We start from the raw sequence: 8,514 nt of genomic DNA, 5'->3' as shown, positions 1-8,514 counted from the left end.
ACCCACTCCAAAGGATGAAATGCCCATGCAACCTCAAGTGACCTTTAAGCCATTTGAGAAGTGGGGCATGGACTTTGTGGGGCCTATCAACCCCCCTTCAAAGCAGAAGTAGCACATCATTGTGTGCACCGACTACCTGACAAAGTGGTTGGAGACAAAAGAAATCAAAATAGCGATAGAGGAAAAAGTAGCTGATTTTTTGAGGGAAAAAATATTCTACAATTTCGGGTATCCGAGAGAGTTGGTCACAGACTAAGGTAGTCAGTTCACTTCCAACCTGATTGAAGACCTGCTCACACATCATAAGATCAAGCACAGGACTTCCACCCCTTACCATTCACAAGCCAATGGGAAAGTGGAGGTCACTAATAAAGCATTGAAGGGATCCTGACCAAGGTATTGAGTAACATTAGAAAAGACTGGGCGGACAAATTAGTTGAGGCCACTTGGGCCTACAACACAACATGGAAGACCACCACCGGGTTCACACCCTATGAACTGGTCTATGGAAAGAAGGCTTTGCTATCAATATAGTTTGAATTCAATACCCCAAGGATGGCAACTCAACTAGACCTAGACCTCAGCCATGCATAGAAGGAGAGATTACTTCAGCTCAATGGATTGGATGAATACAGATTGCAAGCCCTTCTCCATACAGAGGTAGTTCAGCTTCAGAGAAAGATATGGTATGACATAAATATTAGGGAGAAGCAAATCTAAGAGGGAGATTGGGCACTACTCTATGATTCAAGATACAAGGATTTCAAAGGCAAGCTAAGGACAAGATGGCTAGGACCCTACACTGTGGAGAAATGAAATGACAATGGTTCAGTTCTAATTAAAACCATTGATGATGAAGCCATACCCATGCTTGTCAATGGACATCGGTTGAAAGTCTACAAGAAACCCCTCTCCAAGTGAGAGTTTATTGAAGATTTGAATAAAACAGTGATGGTAGTGGAGCATGTCTTAGCTTCCACTTCACCCACTCACTGAAGAAAAAAGAAAAAATAAGGACTCAAGTAAAAACCTCTATGAGGCGCTTGAGTCTCATCACTGGGTTGAAAACCTCTTCTGAGGTGGCCCAGTGATGTAAAAAAAAAAAAAAAGAGAAAAAGAATAAGATCGCTGGGTGAAAACCTCCCTTGGAGGTGCCCAGGGTAGGAAATTAAGGTGAAAACCTCTCTGAGGCACCCTAGTTGTTTTCCAAAAAAAAAAGAGAAAGAAAAAATAAATTTTTATTGCATTGTAGGTTTGCAGGAGGACTACAAGGAGTAGAAGAAGGTGCCAAGGGGACCCTGACATTCATACCAACATCCATCTCATCTTCTCCACACCTCCCTCCATCATTTTTGGCATCCCTTTCACCCCACTATACCTCTTTTTCCAAAACTGTGTTTTCTACAAGAGGCTCATGTAGGAATTACAGAGAGCCAAAAGTGTCTACAAGAGGTAGTTTGAGGGAAAATAAAAGCTTCATGAGGAACTTATAATCCCTCTTACCATCTTCAAACCTCCTTGCCATCATTTCTAAGCTTGCATCACATTCCAAGCATCATTATTATTTTTTTCCTTTCTAAGAAAAAACACAAAAAAACAGTTTTTCAGTTTTGAAAAGAACAAAAATAAGAGGAAGAAAAAGGCACCATTAAATTTACCTTAAGCTTACCTATTATCCCTCCACCATTCATATCCACCTCTGGCATCATTCTCGAGCTCCAAGCACAGGGAATTAGCTGAATTTTCAACGGGAGAAGCAGCTACATGAGCTCTTGTAGGAATTCTTGTAGCAATTGATCCCATAGAAGTGCAACACCAATAACAAGGGATAGCACATTTGAAGGTTGAAAAGGCACATGCAGCTTAACTCCAACAAAAGAAGAACCTAAAAAATCACACAACAACACATCAGTAAGCAGAGACAACATGCATGAAGGAAAATGAAGGCATGCAACAGAGAAAGCCACAACACCTCACAATCGATGGCAGCAAATACACTCGAATTACAGGTAAGTAACTAAGTCAGTCCTCTATCTGCATCTGTGTAGTTAGGAATCATAGGAAGGTAATGAGATGGTTGAAATCGAAAGAAGGAAAGGTGGCCAGTTAACTTGGCCACCTTCATTTAGTTGACTCCACTTAACAGAAATATCACCCACACGTGCATACAGTCAACTTAAGCAAAGGATGTGAAGGACATGTAGTGGGAGGAAGAGTTAACTCTGGCGCATTAATGAGGGGATGATTACGAGGGAGGGTCATGATGACCAAGCAGGTGGGGACCAACGGACATAATCTAGGCAACATACACCTTGCCAGCTCAGCACTCATAACCGAAAATAGCCATAAAAGGTAATGAGCACTCCTCCCCGCGCATTCTCACCACCATTTTTTCAGTTTCTCCTCGTAACTCAACCACACAGCGGTCTTCTTATTCCCCCATAGCCTCGTATCCACCATCCTCAATCGATTTCCTCCATATTTTTTCTCTCAGCATCTTCTACAAGAGCCCTATAGGTTTTCTACAGGAGCACCTACGTGAAATCTACAGGAGGGACAGTGGGCTTCTACAGGAGGGGCAGTGAGTCATTTTGAAGGGAGGAAATGTGATTTTTGGCACGAATTTCATTATGAAAAGGTAGGGTTCATGAATTCCCTCTATTGAATATCAAAATGTGAAAGATTTGGTCTTAAATTGAAGATAAAATGAGTCTTTAAGAGGGTAGAAGTACATAAAAAAAAATCCTGTTTAAAAAAAAAACACAATGTCCTTTGTTTTTCTTTTTCACTCAAAATTCTTTGTCTCCACCTCCATATTTGGTTTTCCAAAAAAAGTATAGGCAGTATGGCAGGGGGTTTATGAGAAAATAGCCCACGAACTCCACTAGACTCCATGCACATCCTCATGTGGTGGAAATATTTACAAGCTCAAACTGGATGAATTTCTTCGAGAGGTTTAGAGGGTTTGATGATGAAATTGCCCATGAATTTGCTCTCTCTTTGGCCCCTCACACAAGAACTCATGCTACTCTAACCATTAGAGTCCTCTCCATTGAAATAACCCCTGAATTCATCAGTAGGGTCACTACCCTTCCTCTTGGGCTGCCTTGGAGTAAAGATGAGAAACCAATTGGCCAGACTGCCAAGAGGAAAATTTTCCAAGATAATGAAACCCCTGTTGAAGACAAAAATGGAATTAGGAGGGATAGTATACCATAACCCTGGGATGAGGTTAGCTACCAAGTGGTCAAATGCATTTCTTGTGAGGGGAGGCACAACATTGTTTATGGATATCATTTCAGAATCCTCCAAGGATTGAGATATGGCATGGATGCCCCAACACATCAAAAGCTCAGTATCCCTTACTTTCTCCTTTAGTCCCTTATTGACTCCAACACCAAGGTACAAGTAGGAAATTCACAGCAGCTAGCTCACCATGACCTAATCAAGATCCTAGTAGAAAAAGCCCTCCATACCCTTACAATCCCTATAGCATGGGAAGTTTTCAGAAATATGAAAGTTGAGGATGACATCAAGGCATTAACCTATGATGTTAGTCCTGCTGTCATTGAGGAGGGAGAATACAAAGGAGGAGAAGATGAAGCCAGTGGTGACAGTAAAATAAGAGAGGAAGGAGGAAAGAAAAGAAATAGAGGAGGGGAGAGTTGAAGAGACAGAACAGGAGGTAGAAAAAGAGACAGAAGAGGGAGAAAAGGAGGCAGAGAGGGCAGAGCAAAGAGAAGAGTATCCTCAAACTTGGGAAAGAGAAGTAGTAGGTACTCTCACTGCCCTCAACACACCAGTCAAGCAGAAGCAGAAGAGCAAAATAAAAACCTCCATGTTTTTTAGGGCAAGGAAGAGTACTAGAATTAAAACAGGAAAAACTCAACTCTCATCAAAGACTCCCATTAACATTGAAGATTCACCATCTACCAAGGTGAAAGAATCTCCTGCCAAGACACCCATAACCTATGAAAGGGGGACTACAAGATCTTCTACATGGAAGGGAAAGGCAATTCTGCAGGCCCCCAAACCAGACCTACAGGAGGCTAAAACAGTCCTATAGGAGACACAGTCCAAACTACAGGAGACAAAAATTTGAGGAAAATATAGGAGGATAGCCAGAGGTGAAAGAGGAAGAACAAGAGGTACAAGAACCTAACCCCCAGCCTAATCATGCCTCCTATTACAATCTACTTGAGCGAGGCAAGATAATCCCACAAAAATTTTCAATTCCAATGTTTTTTGAATTGGAAAAAGAGAGAGTGAGAATGCATAGGTGGATGCGATAGCCAAGTCCAAAGGAGTTGAGGATATTGGCCATATGGAAGACAAACTCAGGGAAATGGGTAGGGAATTGAGTGCTCTCAGAGATAGAGAAGCCATTACAAGAAGCCACCTTGAGAATGAGAATGAATTACTAAGGAGGCAGCTGCAGGAGAAAGAGACTCATTTGGCATACATGGCTAGCTTATCCATAGAAGCATTACAATGCAGAACACCAGCCAAATCTTATGGCCTCTATCTGAAGGATCAATGGCTTCAATTCCAAATAAAAACTTTGGTACAAAGATGCACAATGTCTTTCCAAGACTACAGGTAGTTCATGGATTTATGTGACCAAAGCACCTTCGAGGACAAAGCAAAGATGGCAGAGTTCTATCTACACAACATGGTCCTCACAGACCTGAATGTGTGGGACCCCAATGCTAAGCTAGGGGATCTGCAATTAATGGCCATGGCGTCATGGATGAACCATGAAGAATTGAGGGCAGCAGAAATGAAAATATTGTTAATAAAAGAGCATAATGAACCATTGATGATAAGAACTGAGCCATCAGATCCTATGGCACTCATCAGCACACACAACCTACTTGCCAATGACCCTCAGATTGCCCCTAAATATCTAGCTAATCAGGAACAAACCATTGCACATTTTGAAGATATGTTTAGGCTACTTGGGAATGACTATGTTCATGCATGCATGAGAAGATGGAACACCCTACCCCACAGCTTGCAGATCAGAGAATACCATTCCCCCATGAGGTTGAAGGAGGCATTGAAAAGAGTGCCAATGTACAAGCGCTCCATGCAAAGGCTGAAGGTCAACTAGATTTGCCTCAAATTGAGTCCTCCACTCATATTAGGCATGCTGGAAGGCAGAAGAGAACAAGAAGAGAAGGAGAAATGGAAGGACATAGATAGAAAGATAGGATTTTATGGAGAACATGAGTGGACAACATCAAAAGCCTAGAATGTTAGGGAGGCCACCAAGGCCATAAAAGATGAAGAGATTGACTAGGTTGCTCAAAGGATGAGCAACACCTTCAGTAGGGGGTGATAATGAGCCTCATAAATGGGTAATTATATTGGCTCATTTTACCTCCTAACCTAGTCAAATAAACCATTCTCTTAGCTTATCATATGATTTTTTGATTATATTTATGCCTATAGGGTGAGTTGAGTTAGTTATTATGGCATGTAGTCTAAGATGTATTTAATGCAGATTATGGAAGGATTTTGAGGTCAAAGTCAAGGATCTAGTGGTCAAACTGCAGCAATAACTCAAAGTAGACAGAGGAGAGGACTTATAGGAGGGAATCCTCCTCACTTATTGCTTCTCACTTCGAATTCCCCTTCATTCAGCTCGGAGTACAAGCAGCCGAATCATGCACTAGAAGGCAGCCGAGCAAGTGGAAGATGATTGATAGTTATCTCGAGTTTTGAGAGCCAAGCCTCCCTGATTTTAAGGAAGTTGTTGGTAGCTTTAGATGTATAAGTAGAGAGGCCTAGGGCCTCACTAGGGTCGACTTTTTTGCTGGTGTAAACTCTACTCAAATTTCGAGCTTACTATTTTGTGACAGTTTTATGTAATCTTGCTATTGTTTGATAATGAAGATGGAATCCTTTTTGAACTAGCACTGAGTTACCTCAAAGGGCTGAAGCTCTTGGGTTAGGACCCAATCCAAGCAGCCAAGCTTCTCTTTACTTTTATTTGTATGCTTTACTTCAGTTTGTAGATTAGTTTGTTGTTAGATGTATTTCTCTTATGGTTAAGAATAGGTTGCTTTTGATGATTTAGTAGCTTGCTTCCATTTGTGCTTTCTGTAGTAGGTAAGCAGTGATCAGAGAAGATTCAAAAGGCTAGCAACAGTGCCTTGGCCAGAGAAGATTCAAAAGGCTAGCAACAGTGCCTTGGCCTCTCTTCCTCCCTCTGGGACCATGATTTGAGGCAAAATCTCTTGCTGCCCCAAAAACACAGATTTTCCTCATTCCTAGGACTTCTAATGTTTGCAGCTCTCTAGTAGGTTGATAATCTAGTTTTGCTTTGCTTTAGATCTTCTTTGTCATGTTCACTTCCTGATTTGCAATAGTCCTTTTGCATTCTTTCCTTTCTTAAAGCATTTCCCAACATTTCCTTCTATACATCATAGTTTAGGCCATTTTAATGCAAAACTCTGTTTTTCCTAGAATGCACTCATTTCATTGGTTGCTTGATTTTCTTGGTTGACTGTAAGTTTCTATGTAGTAGATTTCTTCCAACAGTAGGCTAGCTTACCAGCAATCACACCCTCCATCTAATCCATGTCCTATAAGGTCTCCCAAACCTCACTTGAATTTTTCCCTAGTTTCCTTCATTTTTCATAGAACTTCTTCCTCTCTCCTTGAGCAAACCCAATCATCTTTCTCTCTCCTAGTGATTCATGGTAAACCTTAAGCACCCTAACACCTCATTTCAATCTTCATCTCCATTTTCCACGCACTCTCACACCCTCAAAACAACGAAAATTGCTCTCGGCCTCCTCTTGTAGTTTCCCTGTTTTCCTCTTGTAGTTTTCATGTGTCCTCCTGTAGTTTTTCCTGTAGGATCTCTTTTGAAGGCTGAGTGTGGGAAAAGCCTCCAGAAGGCCACCTAAGACCTCCTAGGACCCATCCACACTATTCTACATCCTCCCACGCTCCAAAACCGCCCTCTAATGCCACCTAATCGCTGCCACACTCACACACAATAAATTAGATGCATGTTAAATTCACATAAAAACACATAAAAATCCAAAAATATGTTTTTTGCTTATTTAATTCTAAAAATGACATGGTTAGATGTTGTTTACTCCCTTGAGTAAGTAATGCATTTCTTTCATGGTTTTCATAGTGTTTCTAGAAAAAGTAGAATTAGCTTGTTAAGTAGGGTTTACTAGGTTTTGCTTTACATTCCAGTCTTTCTTCTTTCTACAATTAGAATAGCATCTGTAGAGTAATCTTTCTTTCCTTTCATCACACATAGAGCTTCTTTTGAAATCTATAGAAGTTGGCTTGAACTCCTAGTGATCTCGCGCCGGATGACCAAGTGACAACTTGCAGTGAGAACTAGTACTTGTGCATATAGCACCGGTGCTTCCAAGTTTGTTACGAACTACCGGGTTGATAAAAGTAAAGTTGGAAGCCCAGAAGTTGCAGCATTCTTGTTGCAATACTGGCGCTCACCACCGAGTTCCAATATGAACTCCCCACATCAATAGTAGTGCTCCTCGAACCATCTTGTAGGTATCCTTCTCGAACACTGTTTTTAAACCTGCATCATCCAGCTTGCTTACATAAATCAGATTTTTGGCCAATGCAGGAATATGCAGAACACCTGAAAGTGTTTTAACCCTTCCACCTTACAACTTCAACTTTATTTTTTCACAAGCAACGATTCTAGCCTTCCTATCATCCCCTAAGAAGACATCACCACCATCGTATTTCTCATACTCGCAGAACCATTCTCTATGGGGAGTGAAGTGAAAGGATGCACCTGAGTCAATTAACCATGCCTCATGATCTATATGTGTACTTGAAGAAGCCACGGACACATCCCCACCTTTATCTGAGGTGGTTTTCACCTCTATAGAAGGAGCATCATCAGTTCCCTTTCCTTTGTCAGGAGTTTTAGATTTACAGTCCCTTTTATAGTGCCCTTCCTTTCCGCATTTCCAGTACACCACCTTTATAGGTTTTCCTGGAGATTTAGATCTCCCTCTGTATTTAGATCTCCCACTCAATGACTTATTTTTGTTTCAGTTCAGGGACTTTCCTCGTATAGACAAGGCGTCGCCATTATGGCTTTCCATATTTTTCCATCTCATCTCCTCCGTCAGCAAGGATGAGACTATTTCATCAAACTGTAAGGCAATTGCATTCCTACCTATTGCAATAACCAGACTATCCCACGAATCTGGTAGAGAACACAACAAAATAATGCACTTATCTTCATCTAAAATTTTGATATCAACAGACAATAAATGACTTCCCACAATATTAAATGCATTTAGATGCTCTGTCACCGACTCTCCATCTTTCATCCTCAGGTTATACAACTTTTTCCATAGGAACAGTGTATTCACCAGAGACTTATATTGGTGCAAAGTCCCTAACTTGTCCCACAAATCCTTCATCGTAGCTTCCCCTGATACATTCAGCAATATTGAATCTGAGACACACAATCATATTGTGCTTTTTGCCTTCCGATCCAAC

The sequence above is a fragment of the Pinus tabuliformis genome, chromosome 1_1 (genome assembly GCF_031772625.1).
Source record: "Pinus tabuliformis cultivar Carrire ecotype Pingquan chromosome 1_1, CPIR1, whole genome shotgun sequence".
In the NCBI taxonomy this organism is placed as follows: Eukaryota; Viridiplantae; Streptophyta; class Pinopsida; order Pinales; family Pinaceae; genus Pinus; species Pinus tabuliformis.
This window is presented reverse-complemented; position numbering follows the sequence as displayed.